The sequence below is a fragment of the Ranitomeya variabilis genome, chromosome 3 (genome assembly GCF_051348905.1).
Source record: "Ranitomeya variabilis isolate aRanVar5 chromosome 3, aRanVar5.hap1, whole genome shotgun sequence".
NCBI classification, from domain to species: Eukaryota; Metazoa; Chordata; class Amphibia; order Anura; family Dendrobatidae; genus Ranitomeya; species Ranitomeya variabilis.
In genome coordinates this window covers 541,278,612-541,302,117 of record NC_135234.1, presented here as the reverse complement: position 1 = coordinate 541,302,117, position 23,506 = coordinate 541,278,612, and the positions used below count along the sequence as shown (strand labels likewise).

Below are 23,506 nucleotides of genomic sequence, written 5' to 3'. Positions count from 1 at the left end.
CCAATCGCCTCTGCAACACACAGGCGATGATCAGATTGCCTGTGTGTAGCAGAAATGATCACCTGCTATGAGCGACAACTGCTGGGCACTGCTCATAGCAATCCGGCAATGACAACCACAGGGATCTGCTGCAGACCTCCGGTTGTCATGCCAACCCATCAGTGACTCACGGTCATGTGACACATTAAATGCCACTGACAGAGATTGACAGCGGCATTTAACGGGTTAAGAGCCGCAGGTGGATCGCGATTCCACCCGCAGCTGTTAGGGGTCAGATGTTCAAAACATCAAACGGAGGGACACGTCGTAAAGGGGTTAAGGGTATATTCTATAAATTCTAACCTTTCCTTAGGATTAAAAAGAATCAGGCAATATTAATACTATAGGATAGATTTAGCAAAACTGTCAAAATTTAAACCTATCTTTATAGATCTTAGCAACCAATCACAGTGCAGCTTTCATTTTATTAAGGTTTATATAATGAAAGATTGTACTACTACTATAATAGTTACTACATGATCTGATTTTTTTTGACCGCTCATTTTTATTTCATTTTTTTCCCAAAGATTTGGCACAATAAAAGCAGGTGAAAAAGTTCACATGGTTTATTTAGTCCACTCGGATCCTATGGACAGGATAGATCCATAAATATTATTGCCTCAGACAAATAAATTCCTATTCTTTTTCTAACCACACTTTCTGGAATTTTATTCCTAGAATTTCTATTTTAATTACCCAAAAGTATGTTACCTTTTTGCCCCTTACAGAACATTGAGCAGTTTGCTGTCTTTGCACTAAATTTTTATCCTACTCAAGAATAATCCTTTTTATTTTACAGGTCTGATTTTAGATCAAAACGTTCTAAGTAAATGCATACAATAGATGGCTTTTCTAAATAAAAATCTTTTCTATTTGTATCTCCCCTGGAGTGTGAAGTTCTTCATTATTATATTATTTGGAGTGGAATCCTAACAGAGTGCCCACTTATTTGGAGTGCCACACATCTTTATGTTTTTGTGGTATGTGATGTCACTAGTTCCAAACAACCAAGCCGCACTCTCGTTGATGAAAGTTGTATGGAAAAGTATCATATTGCTTAAACCTACAATTCCCAGTATTTAATTAAAGGGAACCTGTCGGCAGGATTGTGCACAGACACAGTAACCTACACACAGTGTCAGGTCTGCGGCGTTATACTGATTACAATGATACCTTTGTTGATCAAATCAGACTTGTTGTTCTTTTTAATCTTTATTTTCACTTTTCAGTTAATGATATGGCCATGCCCTGGGGCGGTCTGTGGGTGGGGGTTGGGGTCTTCATGTGGAGCTCTCATTAGGTATTCATAATGCAGACTGCTGACAGGTCACTGATCCCTCACTGACCTGCCCCCTAGCTTGCATAATGAATATCTGTACATACAGAAGAAAAAAAAACTTCTGCAGGCAGGTGCCAGCCGTAGCACCTACACTGCAGCATAACCGCATGTTTACTATCCTAATAATAATTGGTGGAGGTTATTCAGATAGTCAAAAAATAATAATTTTAAACTGCTTGTGCAACTATCAGTGTATGTAAATAAATAAATAATCTTTATTTTTTATAGCGCTAACATATTCTGCAGCGCTTTACAGACATTATCATATAGAGGTGATCCGATAGCTGGTATTGCGCATGAGCGGCGGGAGCCATTTAATTTTTTTCAACTATCTGAATAACCTCAACCACAGTTATTATTAGGAAAGTACACCTGTGATTATGCTGCAGCGCAGGTGCCATGGCCTGCATTTGCCTGCAGAAGGGTTTTTTTTTCTTCAGTATGTGCAGATATTCATTATGCCAACTAGGGGGCAGGTCAGTGAGGGATCAGTGACCTGTCAGCAGTCTGCATTATGAATACCTAATCAGAGCACCACATGAAGATTTCCCCCACAGGCCCTCCCCGGAACACGGGCATATCATTAGCTGAAAACTGAAAATAAAGATTAACCCCTTCCCGCCCTTTTTAGTTTTGTGTTTTCGTTTTTCCCTCCATTTCTTCCCAGAGCTATAACTTTTTTTTATTTTTCTGTCAGTATGGTCATGTGAGGGCTCTTTTTTTTGTGGGACGAGTTGTACTTTTGAACGACACCATTGGTTTTACCATGTCTTGTACTAGAAAACGGGAAAAAAAATCCAAGTGCGGTGAAATTGCAAAAAAAGTGCAATCCCACACTTGTTTTTTGATTGGCCTTTTTGCTAGCTTCACTAAATGCTAAAACTGACCTGCCATTATGATTCTCCATTATGATTCATATCCATTATGATTCATATGATATGATTATGAGTTCATAGACACCTAACATGTTTAGGTTATTTTTTATCTAAGTAATGAAAAAAAATTCAAAACGTTGCTTAAAAAAAAAAAAAAAAAAAAAAAAAGAGGCCTTTTTCCGATAACCGTAGCATCTCCATTTTTCGTGATCTGGGGTCGGGTGAGGGCTTATTTTTTGCGTGCCGAGCTAACGTTTTTAATGATACTACTTTTGCAGATACGTTCTTTTGATCGCCTGTTATTGCATTTTAATGCAATGTCGCCGCGACCATAAAAAACGTAATTCTTGCATTTCGAATTTTTATCTCGCTACGCCGTTTAGCGATCAGGTTAATGCTTTTTTTATTGACAGATCGGGCGATTCTGAACGATACCAAATATGTGTAGGTTTGATTTTTTTTATTGTTTTATTTTGGATGGGGCGAAAGGGGAGTGATTTAAACTTTTATATATTTTTTTCATATTTTTAAAAACATTTTTTTTTTTACCTTTGCCATGCTTCAATAGTTTCCATGGGAGGCTAGAAGCTGGCATAACCTGATCGGCTCTGCTACATAGCAGCGATCATCAGATCGCTGCTATGTAGCTGAAATGCAGGCTTGCTATGAGCGCCGACCACAGGGGGGCGCTCACAGCAGGCTGGCATCAGTAACCATCCTGATGCATCGCCAACCCCCGATCATGTGACGGGGTCGGCGATGTGCTCATTTCTGGCCGCGCGGCCAGAAGCGCCAGTTAAATGCTGCTGTCGGCGTTTGAGTACGGGGCATGTCGGGAAGGGGTTAAAAAACCACAAGATGGATTTAATCCATCAAAGTATAATTTTAACCAGTATAACTGCTGTGCCCTGACAGTTTCTGTAGTTTACTGTGCACAATCCTGCTGACAGGTTCCCTTTAACAACTGTAAGGAGATCTTTGGAGCTGTTGTTAGCAGCCATCATCAAACTGCAGACCATACTGGAACCACAGTACTGATGAGACTCAAGAAGTATCATAAATAAACATTTACATCCACCTTACAGGTGACATCTTCTCTGATTCAAGTCCTTACCATTTTATTTGTCTCCATGTACAGTGGGGCAAAAAAGTATTTAGTCATTCAGCAATAGTGCAAGTTCCACCACTTAAAAAGATGAGAGGCGTCTGTAATTTACATCATAGGTGGACCTCAACTATGGGAGACAAACTGAGAAATAAAAATCCAGAAAATCCCATTGTCTGTTTTTTTATCATTTTATTTGCATATTATGGTGGAAAATAAGTATTTGGTCTGAAACAAACAATCAAGATTTCTGGCTCTCACAGACCTGTAACTTCTTCTTTAAGAGTCTCCTCTTTCCTCCACTCATTACCTGTAGTAATGGCACCTGTTTAAACTTGTTATCAGTATAAAAAGACACCTGTGCACACCCTCAAACAGTCTGACTCCAAACTCCACTATGGTGAAGACCAAAGAGCTGTCAAAGGACACCAGAAACAAAATTGTAGCCCTGCACCAGGCTGGGAAGACTGAATCTGCAATAGCCAACCAGCTTGGAGTGAAGAAATCAACAGTGGGAGCAATAATTAGAAAATGGAAGACATTCAAGACCACTGATAATCTCCCTCGATCTGGGGCTCCACGCAAAATCCCACCCCGTGGGGTCAGAATGATCACAAGAACGGTGAGCAAAAATCCCAGAACCACGCGGGGGGACCTAGTGAATGAACTGCAGAGAGCTGGGACCAATGTAACAAGGCCTACCATAAGTAACACACTACGCCACCATGGACTCAGATCCTGCAGTGCCCGACGTGTCCCACTGCTTAAGCCAGTACATGTCCGGGCCCGTCTGAAGTTTTCTAGAGAGCATTTGGATGATCCAGAGGAGTTTTGGGAGAATGTCCTATGGTCTGATGAAACCAAACTGGAACTGTTTGGTAGAAACACAACTTGTCGTGTTTGGAGGAAAAAGAATACTGAGTTGCATCCATCAAACACCATACCTACTGTAAAGCATGGTGGTGGAAAAATCATGCTTTGGGGCTGTTTCTCTGCCAAGGGGCCAGGACGACTGATCCGGGTACATGAAAGAATGAATGGGGCCATGTATCGTGAGATTTTGAGTGCAAACCTCCTTCCATCAGCAAGGGCATTGAAGATGAAACGTGGCTGGGTCTTTCAACATGACAATGATCCAAAGCACATCGCCAGGGCAATGAAGGAGTGGCTTCGTAAGAAGCATTTCAAGGTCCTGGAGTGGCCTAGCCAGTCTCCAGATCTCAACCCTATAGAAAACCTTTGGAGGGAGTTGAAAGTCCGTGTTGCCAAGCGAAAAGCCAAAAACATCACTGCTCTAGAGGAGATCTGCATGGAGGAATGGGCCAACATACCAAAACAGTGTGTGGCAACCTTGTGAAGACTTACAGAAAATGTTTGACCTCTGTCATTGCCAACAAAGGATATATTACAAAGTATTGAGATGAAATTTTGTTTCTGACCAAATACTTATTTTCCACCATAATATGCAAATAAAATGATAAAAAAACAGACAATGTGATTTTCGGGATTTTTTTTTTCTCAGTTTGTCTCCCATAATTGAGGTCTACCTATGATGTAAATTACAGACGCCTCTCATCTTTTTAAGTGGTGGAACTTGCACTATTGCTGAATGACTAAATACTTTTTTGCCCCACTGTAGTACAAATGTCATGATAATCTTTCAGTCCCAAACCTAGTCTCTGCAGACTTACCACTTTTTGACGTTTTTTGTCAGGAAAATTTCTACTAGAAATCCTGACGTGTGCACATAGCCTTATGTCTTCAGCAGTGTGAAGATCTGAGGATGTGGGTTGTAATAATCACCTAGGCTGGTTAACAATGCAACTATTTTTTATTCTTTACATCCATGAGCCTACAGTCACAATGCATTGTCTCCAGTCCACAAGATCCCATCATGGGGTTGATAATTCCACTACCCCATACCAGTTGATACCCACTGGCAACAAAACTCCTTAATGTAGTACCTCACATCTTACCAATCTTGGCTCTAGTCTTATATATGGATAAGATCCAGCCTGCACATCTTCCACTGCTTGCTGTCACTGAATTGAAACATTGATTCCTCATACTGAACTGACCAGCATGCAAATCTCTAATAAAACACAGCAAGTACAGTGCCTTGCGAAAGTATTCGGCCCCCTGGAACTTTTCAACCTTTTCCCACATATGCTTCAAAATACCAATGTAAATTTTTGGTGAAGAATCAACAAGTGGAACACAATTGTGAAGTTGAACAAAATTTATTGGTTATTTAAAATTTTTGTGGAAATTCAAAAATGGAAAAGTGGGACATGCAATATTATTATTATTATTATTATTATTATTATTATTATTATTATTATTATCGCGCCATTTATTCCATGGCACTTTACATGTGGGGAGGGGTATACATAATAAAAACAGGTACAATAATCTTGAACAATACAAGTCGCTACTGGTACAAGAGGAGAGAGGACCCTGCCCACGAGGGCTCACAATCTACAAGGGATGGGTGAGGATACAGTAGGTGAGGATAGAGCTGGTCGTGCAGTGGTTTGATCGATCGGTGGTTACTGCAGGTTGTAGGCTTGCCGGAAGAGGTAGGTCTTCAGGTTCTTTTTAAAGGTTTCGATGGTAGGTAAGAGTCTATTATGTTGTGGTAGAGAGTTCCAGAGTAGGGGTGATGCACGAGAGAAATCTTGTATGCGATTGTGGGAAGAGGAGATAAGAGGGGAGTAGAGAAGGAGATCTTGTGAGGATCGGAGGTTGCGTGCAGGAAAGTACCGATAGACGAGGTCACAGATGTATGGAGGAGACAGGTTGTGGATGTCTTAGTATGTCATGGTTAGGCTTTTATACTGGAGTCTCTGGGTAATGGGGAGCCAGTGAAGGGATTGACAGAGGGGAGAGGCCGGGGAATAGCGGGGGGACAGGTGGATAGTCGGGCAGCTGAGTTTAGAATAGATTGGAGGGGTGCAAGAGTGTTAGAGGGGAGGCCACAGAGCAGGAGGTTACAGTAGTCGAGGCGGGAGATGATGAGGGCATGGACTAGGGTTTTTGCAGATTCTTGGCTTAGGAATGTACGGATCCGTGAAATATTTTTGAGTTGAAGGCGGCAGGAAGTGGAAAGGGCTTGGACATGCGGTATGAAGGAGAGATCAGTGTCGAGGATTACCCCGAGACAGCGAACTTGTGGGCTTGGGGAGAGTGGGCAGCCGTTTACTGTAATGGATAGGTTTCGTTGGGGGGGTCGCGTGAGATGGGGAAAGACAATGAATTCTGTTTTGTCCATGTTAAGTTTTAGAAATCTAGTGGAGAAGAATGATGAAATAGCGGATAGACATTGAGGGATTCTAGTTAGTAGTGTGGTGATATCTGGTCCAGAAATGTAGATCTGTGTTTCATCTGCATAGAGATGGTACTGAAAACCGTGATCTTCTATGAGCTGTCCCAGGCCAAAAGTGTAAATGGAGAAGAGCAGGGGCCCTAGAACTGAACCTTGCGGGACTCCGACAGATAGGGGGCAAGGTTAGGGGTCGAGTTCCCACCTCTGCACAGGGGGAATCTCGGGCCATCTCCGCTGCGGTCTCCCATTCTTCTCCTGCTGCAGTGGAGCCTGCTCAGCGGAGACGTCGGTCCCAGCGTCTTGCTCATGCTGACTCTGTGCAAAGAGTTGCTGCTGCCTTTCCTGCTTCTGCCATTGAGGCCAGTGTTGGGCAGCGGCGAGCAGACGCTGCTGGGACTAAGTCCTGTTTTCCTCGTTCTGAGCATGCCCAGAGTACTCTCAGTGGAGATCGAGGGTCACATGTTCAGATACTGCTGTCAATTCTATTGGTCCTTCTAGGAAGGTCCTGTAGGTGCGCATGCTCTGTAGCAGCCTCTCATTGGTCCTTCTAGGAAGGTCCTGTACGTGCTGCAACTATTTAAGGCTCGCATGGCCGCACGGCCATGCGCTAGTGTCTTTTCAAGTTATGTGCTTTGCGCCAGTGTGGTCATGTGTTTGAATATATTCAGGGACCCGGCTGAAATAAGCCCCTAGAATGCTGGCACCTCCGGCTAGGAGATTGTGTTTGAATGTATTCAGGGACCCGGCTGAAATAAGCCCCTAGAATGCTGGCAACTCCAGCGAGGAGTTTTGTATGCATGCATGACCACTGACTGCTCTAATTTGGGTAGTTAGCCTGTGCCTCTGTGAAAGTTAACAGGGAACAGAGCTTTGCTTTCTCGGCTGCTCTGTGAAGCTAGCAGCTGGTTCATACCACCATATAGTGCCGCCATTTCCTAGCAGCAGGTTCTCCTGCACGGTGGACCCCAGGCTGCGAACGCATCTGTTTCAATAAAACATTTATATTTACTCGGTGCGTTCTGCTAGCCCTAACAGTACACTAGCACCAGGGTCTGGCTAGAAAATGGCGGACAATCAGCGTCTACAGCGGTACATCCAGCAGCTGGAGGGTAGGTTGGCGGCTCTAGAGCGTACAACCTCAGCTGTGGACGTCACCGCTGTCGCTGTTCAGGCTGCAAGTGTAGCTGCAGCCAGTCTGTCCGCTGCCACCTCTGCTCCGACTATACCCCGTCTCCCGCTTCCAGACAAGTTTGCTGGTGATAGTAAACTGTGTCGGGGATTCGTGAGCCAGTGCTCTATACACCTCGAGCTCCTGGCTACACGTTTTCCTACGGAACGGGCGAAAGTGGCATTCATTATTTCTCTTTTGTTGGGCAGGGCGTTGGAGTGGGCAACGCCGCTTTGGGAGCAGGATGATCGTGTGGTACAGAGTGCTCCTCTCTTCTTGGACGCTCTGAGGCAGGTCTTTTTGGGACCACGTGTTACCCACGATACCACGCTCCAAATGTTGGCAATTACTCAGAGTTCGTCCATGGTCAGCCAGTTTGCCATCGAATACCGGACTCTTGCCTCTGAGCTAGAATGGCCAGATAAAGTTCTTATTCCGGTGTTCTGCAAATGACTGGCAGATCATGTAAAGGACGCCAGTACTATCGCCAGTTCATTCCCCACTTCTCAACTTTGGTAGCTCCCTTGGTAGCCCTCGCCAAGAAGGGAGCAAATCCCAAATTGTGATCTGAAGAAGTCTCCAGGGCCTTTTCTGCTATTAAGTCTCATTTTGCTTGCGCTCCCATCCTACATCGTCCCGATGTTGATAAGCCGTTCATAATGGAGGTGGATGCCTCTTCTGTTGGTGCAGGAGCAGTCCTCTTTCAAAAGGATGCTCAAGGTCGGAAGCATCCGTGCTTCTTTTTTTCCAAGACCTTCACACCTGCGGAGAGGATTTATTCCATCGGGGACAGGGAGTTGCTGGCGATGAAGTTGGCTTTCTCTGAGTGGAGACATCTCTTGAAGGGGGCTCGTTTTCCCTTTCATGTCTTCATGGACCACAAAAACTTGTTATATTTACAAACAGCCCAGCGGCTAAATTCTCGCCAGGCCAGATGGTCCTTGTTCTTCTCCCGGTTCCACTTTACCCTCCATTATCTCGCTGGGGAGAAGAACATTCGTGCTGATGCCCTCTCTCGCTCTGTTGTGTCATCTGAGGAGGAGGAAGGAGAGCCTCGGCTTATTGTCCCTTCGGAGAGCCTGAGAACCGTAGCTCCGGTTTCGCTAGAGTCTGTGCCTCCGGGCAAGACTTTTGTGCCCATTAATTTGCGACCGGAGGTTCTCTCTTGGGCTCATTCGTCCAAGGTGGGTGGACACTTTGGGACAAAGAGGACATCTGAACTGCTGGCGAGGATGTACTGGTGGCCACATATGGTTCGAGATGTCAGAGATTATATTCAGGCGTGTGTCTCCTGCGCCAAAAATAAGTCTTCTCGACAACAGCCAGCTGGGTTACTCTATCCCTTGCCGGTGGCTGACAGGCCTTGGAAGATGGTCGGGATGGACTTTGTAGTGGGTTTGTCCAAGTCTCGCGGCTGTACCATCATTTGGTTCATCACTGATCATTTCTCGAAAATGGTGCATTTGGTGCCGCTACCACAGTTACCTTCTGCACGGGCCTTGGCAGCATTGTTCATAAAACACGTCTTCCGCCTACACGGTATGCCGGACAAAATTGTCAGTGATCGGGGTCCCCAGTTTGCGTCTCGGTTCTGGAGGGAGCTTTGTCGTCTTCTCAGCATTGAGTTAAATCTCTCCTTCGCATATCATCCCGAGACGAATGGGTTGGTAGAGAGAGCCAACCAGACCTTGGTCACATATTTGCGACATTTTGTCTCAGTCAGGCAGGATGACTGGGCATCCTTGCTATCGTGGGCAGAGTTTGCGCTGAACAATGCCGTAGCCGACTCCACTGGACAAACCCCATTTCTCCTCAATTATGGTCAGCATCCGCGGGTACCTGTGCCTATGCCAGTGTCTTCCGCCGACTCCAGGGTGGCAGACTGGGCTGTGGAGGCATGAGATATTTGGGACCGCACTCAGGATGCCATTCGGGCTTCCAAGGAGAGAATAAGGTCCTCCGCCGATGCACATAGGTGCCCCGCTCTGACCTTTGCTCCTGGCGACTTGGTGTGGATCTACAGATGATTACGAGGTGAACGCTATTTTGGGGTACAAGGTGGTACGTGGCAAAAAAATTTATTTGGTGGACTGGAAGGGTTATGGTCCTGAGAGCCTGCTGAACACATTCGGGCTCCACAGCTCATTGCTGCATTCGAGCGTAGCGAGGTCCAAGGAGGGGGGCCCTAGGAGGGGGGTAATGTTAGGGGTTGAGTTCCCGCCTCTGCACAGGGGGAATCTCGGGCCATCTCCGCTGCGGTCTCCCATTCTTCTCCTGCCGCAGTGGAGCCTGCTCAGCGGAGACGTCGGTCCCAGCGTCTCGCTCATGCTGACTCTGTGCAAAGAGTTGCTGCTGCCTTTCCTGCTTCTGCCATTGAGGCCAGTGTTGGGCAGCGGTGAGCAGACGCTGCTGGGACTAAGTCCTGCTTTCCTCGTTCTGAGCATGCCCAGAGTAATCTCTCAGTGGAGATCGAGGGTCACATGTTCAGATACTGCTGTCAATTCTATTGGTCCTTCTAGGAAGGTCCTGTAGGTGCGCAGGCTCTGTAGCAGCCTCTCAATGGTCCTTCTAGGAAGGTCCTGTATATGTTGCAACTATTTAAGGCTCGCATGGCCGCACGGCCATGCACTAGTGTCTTTTCAAGTTATGTGCTTTGCGCCAGTGTGGTCATGTGTTTGAATGTATTCAGGGACCCGGCTGAAATTAGCCCCTAGAATGCTGGCACCTCCGACGAGGAGATTGTGTTTGAATGTATTCAGGGACCCGGCTGAAATAAGCCCCTAGAATGCTGGCAACTCCAGCGAGGAGTTTTGTATGCATGCATGACCACTGACTGCTCTAATTTGGGTAGTTAGCCTGTGCCTCTGTGAAAGTTAACAGGGCACAGAGCTTTGCTTTCTCGGCTGCTCTGTGAAGCTAACAGAGCTGGTTCATACCGCCATATAGTGCCGCCATTTCCTAGCAGCAGGTTCTCCTGCACGGTGGACCCCGGGCTGCGAACACATCTGTTTCAATAAAACATTTATATTTACTCGGTGCGTTCCGCTAGCCCTAACAGAGAGACGCTGAATGTTCAGTCAGTTAGGTATGACGAGATCCAGGATAGGGCCAAGTCTGTGATGCAAGGGATGAGAGGGTCTGTAGTAATAGGGAATGGTCCACTGTGTCAAAGGCAGAGGACAGGTCCAGGAGGAGGATAGAGTAGTGTTGCTTGCTCTTGGCGGTTAATAGGTCATTGGTGACCTTAGTTAGGGCAATTTCAGTGGAGTGGTGTGACCGGAAACCTGATTGTAAGCGGTCGAAGAGGGAGAAGGAAGATAGATGGGAGGAGAGTTCAAGATGGACGTGTTGTTCCAGCAGTTTTGAGGCATAGGGGAGAAGTGATATAGGGCGATAGCTAGATAAAGAGGATGGGTCAAGAGAGGGCTTTTTGAGGATAGGTGTGATTGCGGCATGTTTAAAGCTTGAGGGGAAAACACCAGTTGTTAGTGATAGGTTGAAGAGATGGGTTAGGGTTGGGACGAAGACTGTGGCGAGGTTTGGGATGAAGTGGGAAGGGATCGGGTCAAGTGCACAGGTGGTGAGATGCGATCTTGAGAGTAGAGTAGAGAGTCGATCTTCTGCAATGGTGGAGAAGTTGGTTTTGGAAGTGGAGGGCTGGGTAGCTGGGAGGAAGGGCTCTGGGGGTTGTCGACTAAAACTGTCTCTGATGTTCTCAATCTTCTGCTTGAAAAATGAGGCAAAGTCTTCAGCTGAGATGAGTGGGGAGGGAAGAGGTGCTGGGGGACGGAGGAGAGAGTTGAAGGTGATGAATAACTGTTTAGGTTTGTGAGACAGGGAGGATAAGAGGGATGAGAAGTAGGTTTGTTTTGCTGTGGCGAGTGTGGTCTTGAAAGTAGTGAGGGACTGTTTGAATGCGGTAAAGTGCTCGTTGGAGTGGGATCTTTTCTATCTCTGCTCTGCAGCCCTGGAAGCTCGCCTCAGTTCTTTGGTCAGGCTGGTGTTCCAGGGCTGTCTGTGATTTTGCGAGCTTTGGTATGTGTGAGAGGGGCCAGAGATTCCAAAGCTGCAGCTATTGTGGTGTTATATAGAGCGGCAGCGTCATCCGCATTGTGTAGGGAACTTATGTCTGTGAGAGGGAGGAGGGATTCAGAGAGTGAATGTAGATCAAGGTGTTTAAGATTTCTGCGAGGGTGTGCAAGTTTGTGGGGTGGGGATTGTAGATGAGGAGTGGAGAGGGAAGAGAATGTGAGTAGATTGTGGTCAGAAAGAAGAAGAGGTGAGTTAGAGAGGTTAGATAGCGAGCAGAGGCGGGTGAAGATGAGGTCCAATGTGTGACCATCTTTGTGAGTGGCTGCAGAAGACCATTAAGTGAGGCCGGAGGAGGAAGTGAGAGATAGAAATTTAGTGGCAGCTGAGAGGGAAGTGTCAATGGGGATGTTGAAGTAGCCCATGATGATAGTGGGGATGTCCGCAGAAAGGAAATGAAGTAGCCAGGAGGTGAAATGGTCAAAGAAGGTGGTGGCTGGCCCTGTGGGGCGGTAAATGACAGCCAGTTGGAGGTTGGTGGGGCCATAGATGCGCACAGAGTGCACCTCAAAGGAAGGGAGGGTAACAGAGGTTGGCAGTGGGATTGGGGTGAAGGAGCAGTTATCTGACAGGAGAAAACCAACTTCTCCACCATGCTTGCTGCTGGGGCGGGGTGTGTGAGAAAGGTGGAAGCCACCAAATGAAAGTGCAGCAGGAGAGGCTGTGTCAGAAAGGGTGAGCCAGGTTTCGGTGATGGCGAGGAAGGGGAAAGTTTGGTAGTAACAAAAAGATTCAGCCCCATTAACTTTATTAATTATAGTATTCCCCCATACTGCCTCTCTCCGTAACGTCCATCAACTCATTGCCGCTCTCCATAATGTCCCCCACCTTACCCCTCTCCAGAATGTCCTCCAATCTTAAATATCTCTTCATAATCTACAGCCCCACACGGCACTTTTCCATAATGTCCCCCACACTGCCCCTCTCCAAAATATCCTCCCACACTGCCGCTATCCATAACGCCCTCCACACTGCCCCTGTCCATAATATATCCCCCACACTTCCCCTCTTCATAATATCCCTACACATTGACCCTCTCCATAATATCACCCCAATACACCCCCTCTCCATAGTATTTTCCCCACACAGCCACTGTATGTAATATCACCGCTGTTGGTGCAGGAACCCATCCTCCAAGATGTATGGACACCTGGCCTGTTAATGGTGTAAATATTCTCTGTTCCTCCTACTCTTCCTTCTGTGCTACCACCTCATTCATCACCTGAAGCTTTTTTTTCTAGTAGTCATACAGGTGGGATAGTAACTCTGATGATGACGTCATCAGCGCTGGCCATGTTCGTGGAGTACTCCAAACAGTGCAACTCATCTTGCATGGAGGCCCACTCATTGGTTATGAAGAGGTGTTGTTCCGCAGAGTGACTTACCCCATTGTGCTGCAGCTGAAACTCCAGTATCACCTGCTGCTTGCACAGTCTCTCCAGCATTGCCTGCTACTGTTTGCTGAGTCTCTCCAGCATGGACAAGGTGGAGTTCCAGCTTGTGGGTACGTCACATATGAGGTGGTGAGCGGAAAGGTAGAAGTGAAGCTCCAGTGCAGATAGGCGAGTAGCAGCAGGGTGAGAACATCGAAAGCTCACACAGGTGGCCCACAGTTTCAGCAGCATATCTGACATATCTGTATAACATTTAATGATGCTCTGCACCATCAAATTCAACACATGTGCCAGGCAAGGGATGTTCAGCAAAGCGGCTAGGCCCAGAAGTGCTGCGAGATTTTGCACATTATCGCACACCACCAGGCCAGGTTTGAGGTTTATCGGCACCAAGCACTTATCTGTCTGATATTTATTTCCCAGCCACTGCTCCTGCGCCATGTGATATTTTTTCCACAAGCACATCATTTCCAAAACAGCTTGCTGTTGTTTCTTCCTGACTGTGCTGACGTTGGTCGTTAGTCAGGTATTACACTCACTGGATGAGAAGGCGATGGAGGAAAAGGAGGCAACATAGACAGAGAAACATCCAGCAATCCTCGATGGTGGTAGGACATGCCCAAAATCACTTTCCACCTCAGACTTAGCCACCACTACAATTACCCAGTGGGCAGTTAGGGAGATCTTACCTATCATCCTACCATATCAAATAGTTTGATGATTTACCTGATTTATCTTCTGCAAGACTAACTTACAGCACAGGTCTTGCAGATATTGTACAGTACCCATTTAAATTCCTCCAATTTAATAGGAATAGCAATCACCCAATGGCATTCATGAAACATATAAATCATTTCTACTTGTTTTTACTACAATGGATTGATATGTACAAATTTTTCACTGAACCAGGAGATAATACTCAACAAATGTGTAGGTGTAATATTGCTCCCCATAGCAATGCCAGATTTTAAGTCATTTCACTATACCCATTTGTTTACAGGGCAATTGTCATGCTCTTACCCCCATTTAGCTTCCTTTTGCAGCCCACTAGCCCTTTGACCATTTTACAGCCATTGTAAAGCAACAAAGTTCAGGTCCCCATTGACTCCTATTGAATTTGGGTCCGGGGACAAATTCAGAGTCAAGTTTGGACCCAAACTAAACTTTTAACTCTAGTTCAACCGAACCCGACGAACCTGAACATCCACGGGTCCTTTTATCCCTATCCATAATGTCCCAAATTGCTCCATAATGTCCACCAAAGCTCCATAATGTCCCATAATGAACCCCATAGAGTACCCCATTACTCCATAATGTCCTCTGCAATGTAATACCAAACACATTTCATCTACATCTCATTATGGAGCACTTACCTGTGCCCCCCTTGTCATAACACCCCTGCTTTCTGGTGCCATTAGCAATATGATGACGTCAGTAGCGTGTTAACCACATCATGCTGATGCTCATCGAGGGCGAGGCTGACAAGCGCTGTGCTGCTCTTATCCCAGTGCCACAGTGTTTAAATGTATTTGCATCTGAATGGCGTCAATGCATTTGAAACTGCTCCCCTGGTTTCTGTGTGACCAGTTCCTGAACTAGCTTCCCTGATTCGTGTGTGGCCAATGCCCAAACCTGCTTCCCTGGTCCGTGTGTGGCCAGTGTCTGAAACTGCTTCTCTGGTCCATGTGTGGCTAGTACCTGAACCTGCTTCTCTCGTCCATGTGTGGCCAGTGCCTGAACCTTCCTCCACTGATCTGTGTGCAGCCAGTGTCTGAACCCAAAATCCAGGTCCAAAGCCTAAAACTGCGCCCCTGGCCCATGTGTGACCAGTTCCTGAACCTGCTTCCCTGGCCCGTGCGTGGCCAGTGCCCGATCCTGATTCCCTGGTCCATGTGTGGCCAGTGCCAGAACCTGCTCTGCTGGTCTGTGTGTGGCTTGTACCTAAACCTGCTTTTCTGGTCCGTGTCTGGCCAGTGCCAGAACCTGCCTCCACTGGTCTGTTTGTGGCCAGTGCCTGAACCCAAACCCCTGATTCTTGTGCAGCCACAGCCTGAACATTCTCCGCTGGTCCTTGTGCAGCTAGTTCCTGAACCTGCTCCCCTGGTCTGTGTGTGGCCATTGACTGAACCTGAATCCCTGGTCCTTGTGCAGAGAGAGCTGATCTAGGATCCTTCAGGACAGAGCCATATTTCTTTCATGCTGCCCCAGGCACTTTAAGTGGTCACACTCCCTATTAGTAAAACAAAAACCTCATGCAGCCATCAATGTTACAAGTACAGGTTCTATACGTATTTTTCACAGCTACAACAGGTAACCATAATCGTTTAGGGGCAGTTCACATATCTGTGTTATTTTATGGACTGTGTGCCTGAGCAAAACTCACAGAGACATGTCTGTTTTTTTTATAGTACAAGTCTATGGGTCCAAGAAAAACCACATATAGCACACGGATATCATCAGTATAAAGTCCATGTGCCATCCGTGTGCTGTGATTAACATTGCAAAGTTTAGGAGAACCTTTGTAATCTATCCATCTGTGGAAACCACTGATTCATGACAACTGATGGTAAAAACAGACACACGGACCATACACTGATGACACCAGAACCATTTTACACGTACTTGTTTAAACATGGATGGGTGAACGATGCATAAAAATGCCCATTCACTTTAAATAGTAGTTAAAATCCACCTCACACATTAAACTAAGGTCGGACACCACCGCCGATATTAACGTGCTCTACCAGCAATCTGATGCTGGATTCACACATCCTTGTGATCACCAATCAGCAGTCATGTCGTGTGTTGTTGGTCGGTGTAAACGGACCTTAACCTTTTAGTGACAGAGCCAATTTGGTACTTACTGACCAAGCCAATTTTTACAATTCTTACCACTGTCACTTTATGAGGTTACAGCACTGGAATGCTTCAACGTATCCCACTGATTCTGAGATAGTTTTTTCAAGACATATTATACTTCATGTTAGTGGTAAAATTTCTTCGATATTACTTGCATTTATTTATGAAACAAATGGAAATTTGGCAAAAATTTAGAAAATTTTGCAATTTTCAAACTTTTAATTTTTGTACACACAGAGAGTGGTGTCACACAAAATAATTAATAATAACATCAGCAAAATTTTGGAAACATAATTTTTTTTTGTTAGGATGTTATAAGGGTTGAAATTTGGCCAGCGATTTCTCATTTTTCCAGCAAAATTTACAAAACCTTTTTTTTGGGACCACCTCACATTTGAATTGAGTTTTGGGGGTCAATATAACAGAAAATGCCCTAAAGTTACACCATTCTAAAAACTGCACCCCTCAAAGTGCGCAAAATCACATTAAATAAGTTTATTAACCCTTCAGGTGCTTCACGAGAACTAAAGCAACGTGGAAGGAAAAAAATAACATTTTTTCACAAAAATTTACTTTGCCATTAACCTTTTTTATTTTCACAAGGGTATCAGGAGAAAGTGGTCCACAAAATTTGTTGTCCAATTTCTCCTAAGTACGCCGATACCCCATATGTGGGGAAAATACACTGTTTGGCTGCATGGCAGGACTCAGAAGGGAGGGAGCACCATTTGACTTTTTGAACGCCAAATTGGCTGGAATTATGGTGGTGTCATGTCGCATTTGGGACCCACTGATGTACCTAAACAGTGGAAGACCCCCAATTCTAACTCCAACCATAACCCGAACACACCCCTAACGCCAACCATAACCCTAACCCCAGCACACCCCTAACCCTAATCCCAGCCACAAACCGAACCCTAACACACCCCTAACCTTAATCCTAACTCTAACCGTAATTCCAACCATAACCACAACCTTAACCCTAGCCCAACCCTAACTTTAGCCCAACCTTAACTTTAGCCCAACCCTAACCCTAGACCCAACTGTAACCCTAGCCCAATCCTAACCCTAACTTTAGCTCAACCCTAACCCTAACTTTAGCCCAACTGTTGTGGATTCTGTTTGTGGGCTCCCTCTGGTGGTTACTGCTGGTACTGGGTGACTTTGGTGGGTTGCGGCCTTTGGTTTCCACCTGTCCATCAGTGGCTGGGTGTTTCCTATTTTACCTGGCCTTTCTGTCATTTCCCTTGCCGGCTATCAATGTATTCAGATGTGCTCTGTTTGGTTCCTGCCTACCTGCTCCCAGATCTTTCAGGATAAGCTAAGTGCTGATTTTCAGTTGTTTGGTTTTTTGTCCAGCTTGCTTATTATGTCTCTATGCTAGCTGGTAGCTCTAGTGGACTGAGGTTCTCCCCATGTGCCATGAGTTGGCACATGGGTTCTTGTAATCTCAGGATGGTTTTTTTGATTAGGGTTTTTTGCTGACCGCTCAGTCCCCTTTTGTATCGTTCTGCTTTCTAGTTTACAGCGGACCTCAATTTGCTAAAACTATATATATCATCTCTATGTGTGTGCCTTCCTCTCATTTCACCGTCAATACATGTGGGGGGCAACTATATCTTTTGGGGTTCATTCCGCTGGAGGCAAGTGAGGTCTTTATTTTCTCTGCAGTGCTAGTTAGCTCTTAGGCTGGTGCGTGGCGTCTAGAACCAACGTAGGCACGCTCCCTGGCTATCTCTAGTTGCGTTTGTCAGGCGTAGGGCAGCGGTCAGCCCAGGTTCCATCACCCTAGAGCTCGTCCGTAATATTTTTGTACTTAGCTTGTCCTGTGCTATCCCTAGCCATTGGGATTCATGACAGTATAGCCGGCCCACAAAGTGTTAATTGTTTGGGCTGAAGCAGGAGAAAGAGAAGTGTTTAAGGGAAATTTTTTTTTTTTTTTTCCCCTTCAGAGTTTTGCTGCCTAGCCCTTAATTGCTGTCTAGCTGCTTCTTACCTCCTCTTAACCCTTGAATGGCTCTGATCTTAGCTGTTTAACATGGATGTCCAGAGTTTGGCTTCCAGCCTGAGTAATCTCGCGGCAAAAGTTCAAAACATACAGGATTTTGTTGTTCACACTCCCATGTCTGAACCTAGAATTCCTATTCCAGAGTTCTTTTCTGGAGATAGATCTACCTTCCTGAATTTCAGGAACAATTGTAAATTGTTTCTTTCTTTAAAGTCTCGCTCCTCTGGAGACCCTGCTCAACAGGTCAAGATTGTAATATCTTTCCTGCGGGGCGACCCTCAGAATTGGGCATTTGCATTGGCACCAGGGGATCCTGCATTGCTCAGTGTGGATGCGTTTTTTCTGGCATTGGGATTGCTCTATGAAGAACCTAACCTGGAGATTCAGGCTGAAAAGGCTTTATTAGCCCTCTCTCAGGGGCATGATGAAGCGGAGATATATTGTCAGAAGTTTCGGAAATGGTCGGTGCTTACTCAGTGGAATGAGTGCGCCCTGGCTGCAAACTTCAGAAATGGTCTTTCTGAGGCCATTAAGGATATTATGGTGGGGTTCCCTACGCCTACAGGTCTGAATGAGTCTATGGCTATGGCCATTCAGATTGATCGGCGTTTACGGGAGCGCAAACCCGTGCACCAGTTGGCGGTGTCTTCTGAACAGGCACCTAAGACTATGCAATGTGATAGAATTCAGTCCAGAAGTGAACGGCAAAATTATAGGCGGAAAAATGGATTGTGTTTCTATTGTGGTGATTCAGCTCATGTTATATCAGCATGCTCTAAACGCACAAAAAGGGTTGATAAATCTTTTGCCATTGGTACTCTGCAGCCTAAGTTCATTTTGTCTGTGACTCTGATTTTTTCACTGTCTTCCATTTCCGTCGATGCCTATGTGGATTCGGGCGCTGCCCTGAGTCTTATGGATTGGTCATTTGCTAAACGCTGCGGTTTTAGTCTGGAACCTCTGGAAGTTCCTATTCCTCTGGGGGGAATTGACTCTACACCATTGGCTATGAATAAACCGCAGTATTGGACACAAGTGACCATGCGCATGACTCCCGTTCATCAGGAGGTGATTCGCTTCCTTGTACTTTATAATTTACATGATGTACTAGTGCTTGGTCTGCCATGGTTACAAACTCATAATCCTGTCCTGGACTGGAAAACAATGTCTGTGTTAAGCTGGGGATGTCAGGGGGTTCATGATGATGCACCTCCGATTTCAATCGCTTCATCTACTCCTTCTGAGATCCCTGCGTTTTTGTCTGACTATAGGGATGTTTTTGAGGAGCCTAAGCTCAATTCGCTCCCTCCGCATAGAGATTGTGACTGTGCTATAGAATTGATTCCTGGCAGTAAGTTCCCTAAGGGTCGTTTATTTAATCTGTCACTGCCAGAGCATACTGCTATGCGGAATTATATTAAGGAGTCCTTGGAAAAGGGACATATTCGTCCATCTTCGTCCCCTCTGGGAGCAGGTTTTTTTTTTGTGGCAAAAAAAGATGGTTCCCTGAGGCCTTGTATAGATTATCGCCTTCTGAATAAGATTACAGTCAAGTATCAGTATCCATTGCCATAATTGACTGATTTGTTTGCTCGCATTAAGGGGGCTAGGTGGTTCACTAAGATAGATCTTCGCGGTGCGTATAATCTGGTGCGGATAAAACAGGGTGATGAGTGGAAAACCGCATTTAATACGCCTGAGGGCCATTTTGAGTATTTGGTAATGCCTTTTGGACTCTCCAATGCTCCGTCAGTCTTTCAGTCCTTTATGCACAATATTTTCCGTGAATATCTGGATAAGTTTATGATTGTGTATTTGGATGATATTTTGGTGTTTTCTGATGACTGGGAGTCTCATGTTTTACAGGTCAGGAAGGTGTTTCAGGTTCTGCGGGCCAATTCTCTGTTTGTGAAGGGCTCAAAGTGTCTCTTCGGAGTCCAGAAGATTTCTTTTTTGGGGTACATTTTTTCTCCTTCTACTATTGAGATGGATCCCGTCAAGGTTCAGGCGATTTGTGACTGGACACAACCTACATCTGTTAAGAGCCTTCAGAAGTTCTTGGGGTTTGCTAATTTTTATCGTCGGTTCATTGCTAATTTTTCCAGTATTGTTAAACCTTTGACTGATTTGACTAAAAAGGGTGCTGATGTTGCTGATTGGTCTCCTGCGGCCGTGGAGGCCTTTCAGGAACTTAAGCGCCGGTTTTCTTCTGCTCCTGTGTTGTGTCAACCAGATGTTTCTCTTCCTTTTCAGGTTGAGGTTGATGCTTCCGAGATTGGAGCGGGGGCGGTTTTGTCACAGAGAAGTTCTAATGGCTCGGTGATGAAGCCATGTGCATTCTTCTCTAGAAAATTCTCGCCCGCCGAGCGCAATTATGATGTGGGTAATCGGGAGCTTTTGGCCATGAAGTGGGCATTTGAGGAGTGGCGTCATTGGCTTGAGGGTGCTAAACATCGTGTGGTGGTCTTGACTGATCACAAGAATCTCATTTACCTTGAGTCTGCCAGGCGTTTGAATCCTAGACAGGCTCGTTGGTCGTTGTTTTTTTCTCGTTTCAATTTCGTGGTTTCATACCTGCCAGGTTCAAAGAATGTGAAGGCAGATGCTCTTTCCAGGAGTTTTGTGCCTGACTCTCCTGGAGACTCTGGGCCTACTGGTATCCTTAGGGATGGGGTAATATTGTCCGCCGTATCCCCAGACTTGCGACGTGCATTGCAGGAGTTTCAGGTGGATAAACCGGATCGTTGTCCACCAGAAAGACTGTTTGTTCCGGATGATTGGACCAGTAGAGTCATCTCCGAGGTCCATTCTTCTGTGTTGGCTGGTCATCCTGGAATATTTGGTACTAGAGACTTGGTGGCCAGGTCTTTTTGAGGCCTTCCTTGTCTAGGGATGTGCGTACCTTTGTGCAGTCTTGTGAAGTGTGTGCTCGAGCTAAGCCTTGCTGTTCTCGGGCCAGTGGGTTGTTGTTATCCTTGCCCATTCCGAAGAGGCCTTGGACGCACATTTCCATGGATTTTATTTCTGATCTCCCGGTTTCACAGAAAATGTCCGTTATCTGGGTTGTGTGTGACCGCTTTTCTAAGATGGTTCATTTGGTGCCCTTGCCTAAGTTGCCTTCCTCCTCTGAGTTGGTCCCTTTATTTTTTCAGAACGTGGTTCGTTTGCATGGGATTCCGGAGAATATCGTTTCTTACAGGGGATCCCAGTTTGTGTCTAGATTTTGGCGGACGTTTTGTGCCAAGATGGGCATTGATTTGTCTTTCTCGTCTGCATTCCATCCTCAGACGAATGGCCAGACGGAGCGAACTAATCAGACCTTGGAAACTTATTTGAGGTGTTTTGTTTCTGCTGATCAAGATGACTGGGTTGCTTTTTTGCCACTGGCCGAATTTGCTCTTAATAATCGGGCTAGTTCGGCCACGTTGGTCTCTCCTTTTTTTTGTAATTCGGGGTTTCATCCTCGTTTTTCCTCTGGTCAGGTGGAGCCTTCGGATTGTCCTGGAGTGGACGTGGTGGTGGACAGGCTACATCAGATTTGGAATCAGGTGGTGGACAATTTGAAGTTATCTCAGGAGAAGACTCAGCAGTTTGCTAATCGCCGTCGCCGCGTGGGTCCCCGACTTCTTGTTGGGGATTTGGTGTGGTTGTCTTCTCGTTTTGTCCCTATGAAGGTCTCTTCTCCTAAGTTCAAGCCTCGGTTCAACGGTCCTTATAGGATCTCGGAGATTCTTAACCCTGTATCTTTTCGTTTGGATCTCCCAGCATCGTTTGCTATTCATAATGTGTTCCATCGGTCGTTGTTGCGGAGGTATGAGGTGCCCGTTGTTCCTTCGGTTGAGCCTCCTGCTCCGGTGCTGGTGGAGGGAGAATTGGAGTATGTTGTTGAGAAGATCTTGGATTCTCGTGTTTCCAGACGCAAACTCCAGTATTTGGTTAAGTGGAAGGGTTATGGTCAGGAGGATAATTCCTGGGTGGTCGCCTCCGATGTTCATGCGACTGATTTGGTCCGCGCCTTCCATAGAGCTCACCCTGATCGCCCTGGGGGTTCTCGTGAGGGTTCGGTGACCCCTCCTCAAGGGGGGGGTACTGTTGTGGATTCTGTTTGTGGGCTCCCTCTGGTGGTTACTGCTGGTACTGGGTGACTTTGGTGGGTTGCGGCCTTTGGTTTCCACCTGTCCATCAGTGGCTGGGTGTTTCCTATTTTACCTGGCCTTTCTGTCATTTCCCTTGCCGGCTATCAATGTATTCAGATGTGCTCTGTTTGGTTCCTGCCCACCTGCTCCCAGATCTTTCAGGATAAGCTAAGTGCTGATTTTCAGTTGTTTGGTTTTTTGTCCAGCTTGCTTATTATGTCTCTATGCTAGCTGGTAGCTCTAGTGGACTGAGGTTCTCCCCATGTGCCATGAGTTGGCACATGGGTTCTTGTAATCTCAGGATGGTTTTTTTGATTAGGGTTTTTTGCTGACCGCTCAGTCCCCTTTTGTATCGTTCTGCTTTCTAGTTTACAGCGGGCCTCAATTTGCTAAAACTATATATATCATCTCTATGTGTGTGCCTTCCTCTCATTTCACCGTCAATACATGTGGGGGGCAACTATATCTTTTGGGGTTCATTCCGCTGGAGGCAAGTGAGGTCTTTATTTTCTCTGCAGTGCTAGTTAGCTCTTAGGCTGGTGCGTGGCGTCTAGAACCAACGTAGGCACGCTCCCTGGCTATCTCTAGTTGCGTTTGTCAGGCGTAGGGCAGCGGTCAGCCCAGGTTCCATCACCCTAGAGCTCGTCCGTAATATTTTTGTACTTTGCTTGTCCTGTGCTATCCCTAGCCATTGGGATTCATGACACCCAACTCACTTTAGCCCAACCCTAACTTTAGCCCAACCCTAACCCTAACTTTAGCCCAACTTACTTTAGCCCAACTAACTTTAGCTCAACTTTAACCCTAATGGAAATAAATACATTTTTTTATTTAATTTTTTTTTTACCTAACTAAAGGGGTGATAAAAGGGGGTTTGATTTACTTTTTTTTTTTTGATCACTGTGATGGAGTCTTTCACAGTGATCAATATGAACCAATAGGAAAAATTCCCTATTGTTGCCGGGTGCCGGTCGGCAGATCTTGGCAGGCGAACTGCGCATGCGCCTGCCATTTTCCCCTGGAAGATGACATCGGCAGCCCAAGGGACTTCACGGGGGGATGCAGAGACTTCAGAGGTACTGGGGGGGATCGGGGGACCCTATTTCTCTCTCCTTTGATGTGCGATCACATCAGAGGAGAGGGAGATTAAATGGAAAATCAGACTTTTT

General features: G+C 46.0%; 1 protein-coding gene across 4 annotated transcripts in view; it reads left to right on the top strand.

Moving 5' to 3' along the window:
* NALCN (sodium leak channel, non-selective) overlaps nucleotides 1-23,506 on the top strand; it is a 930,735-nt gene that overhangs the window by 257,530 nt on the left and 649,699 nt on the right. The gene's annotated exons all lie outside the window — the stretch shown is intronic.